Consider the following 2500-nt stretch of genomic DNA (forward strand, 5'->3'; position numbering starts at 1 on the left):
CGCTGGGCACTGCCATCGGCACACGCTGGGCCCTGGTGCGGGCGCTTGCCTCGATCACCATCGGCACACGCTGGGCCCTGGTACGGGCGCTTGCCTCGACCACCATCGGCACACGCTCGGCCCTGGTGCGGTCGGTTGCCTCGAGCACCATCGGCACACGCTGGGCCCTGGTGCGGGCGCTTGCCTCGACCACCATCGGCACACGCTGGGCCCTGGTGCGGGCGCTTGCCTCGACCACCATCGGCACACGCTGGGCCCTGGTGCGGCAGGTTGCCTCGAGCACCATCGGCACACGCTGGGCCCTGGTGCGGTCGGTTGCCTCGACCACCATCGGCACACGCTGGGCCCTGGTGCGGGCGCTTGCCTCGACCACCATCGGCACACGCTCCGCCCTGGTGCGGCAGGTTGCCTCGAGCACCATCGGCACACGCTGGGCCCTGGTGCGGGCGGTTGCCTCGACCACCATCGGCACACGCTGGGCCCTGGTGCGGCAGCTTGCCTCGAGCACCATCGGCACACGCTCGGCCCTGGTGCGGTCGGTTGCCTCGACCACCATCGGCACACGCTGGGCCCTGGTGCGGCAGGTTGCCTCGACCACCATCGGCAGCCTCGACCACCATCGGCACACGCTGGGCCCTGGTGCGGGCGGTTGCCTCGACCACCATCGGCACACGCTCCGCCCTGGTGCGGTCGGTTGCCTCGAGCACCATCGGCACACGCTGGGCCCTGGTGCGGCAGGTTGCCTCGACCACCATCGGCACACGCTGGGCCCTGGTGCGGGCGGTTGCCTCGACCACCATCGGCACACGCTGGGCCCCGGTGCGGGCGGTTGCCTCGACCACCATCGGCACACGCTGGGCCCCGGTGCGGGCGCTTGCCTCGACCACCATCGGCACACGCTGGGCCCTGGTGCGGCAGGTTGCCTCGACCACCATCGGCACACGCTGGGCCCTGGTGCGGGCGCTTGCCTCGAGCACCATCGGCACACGCTCGGCCCTGGTGCGGTCGGTTGCCTCGAGCACCATCGGCACACGCTGGGCCCTGGTGCGGCAGGTTGCCTCGACCACCATCGGCACACGCTGGGCCCTGGTGCGGGCGCTTGCCTCGACCACCATCGGCACACGCTCGGCCCTGGTGCGGTCGGTTGCCTCGAGCACCATCGGCACACGCTGGGCCCTGGTGCGGCAGGTTGCCTCGACCACCATCGGCACACGCTGGGCCCTGGTGCGGGCGGTTGCCTCGACCACCATCGGCACACGCTGGGCCCTGGTGCGGGCGCTTGCCTCGAGCACCATCCGCACACGCTGGGCCCTGGTGCGGCAGGTTGCCTCGAGCACCATCGGCACACGCTGGGCCCTGGTGCGGGAGCTTGCCTCGAGCGCCATCGGCACACGCTGGGCCCTGGTGCGGCAGGTTGCCTCGAGCACCATCGGCACACGCTGGGCCCTGGTGCGGTCGGTTGCCTCGAGCGCCATCGGCACACGCTGGGCGCTGGTGCGGGCGCTTGCCTCGACCAGCATCGGCACACGCTGGGCCCTGGTGCGGCAGGTTGCCTCGATCACCATCGGCACACGCTGGGCCCTGGTGCGACAGGTTGCCTCGAGCACCATTGGCACACTATCGGCCCTGGTGCGGGCGGTTGCCTCGACCACCGTCGGCACACGCTGGGCCCTGGTGCGGGCGCTTGCCTCGAGCACCATCGGCACACGCTGGGCCCTGGTGCGGGCGGTTGCCTCGAGCACCATCGGCACACGCTGGGCCCTGGTGGGTTTAGGCACATCTTCAAATTTCTGCCGTGCCAATGCCATTTTTATGGCTTGTAAATTCATACAATGGTCCCCTAAGCCTTCACGTGAAGTTTTGTTGGAAGATGACTCGTTTTCTATTTTTCATGATTTTCGAAACTTTTTGCGGTTCGGGATTTTTTAAAATTTTTTTATAAGGATTTTTGGCCCCAAATTTTGTAGGCATGATCCTTCTATTTTTGTTGGCATGCACAAAAAAATTCAGCTAAAAACTCGAAGTAGAGAAGATTTTGTGACCGTTTGAAAAAAGTGTCCCCATTTCAGACACTTTAACGGCTATTGGTAGCAAACCTGTAAAATCTCAAATGCTCTTTAAGGGGGTGTGAATTCTCAGAGGTTTGATGAGGGATAGGGGGCCAACACAAGGCCAAGTACCAGCACCCATCGCACATCATGTGCGCACACCCCCCCGGCCCCCCTCCCAATCGCCGGAACCCCAATGCCGCCGGTCAGGTTCTCCGGCGGTACTCCGGCGATGCTCCGGCGATGCTGTCCCGAGTGAAAAAAATGCGGCACCAGCACATGCTGGAGCCAAGCATGGGCACCGTGGCTCAAAATCGAACTTCGGCCAAGGCCTCGACCATCAATGGCACATGATGGCGCATGGTGATGGCACATGCATCGACCATCATCGGCATAGGCTGCCCTTCGGTACGGGCACTTGCCTCGACCGCCATCGGCACAAGCTGGGCCCT

Source organism: Durio zibethinus, unplaced genomic scaffold (assembly GCF_047325235.1).
Source record: "Durio zibethinus cultivar Kanyao isolate XHJ-2024 unplaced genomic scaffold, ASM4732523v1 HiC_scaffold_394, whole genome shotgun sequence".
NCBI lineage: Eukaryota > Viridiplantae > Streptophyta > Magnoliopsida > Malvales > Malvaceae > Durio > Durio zibethinus.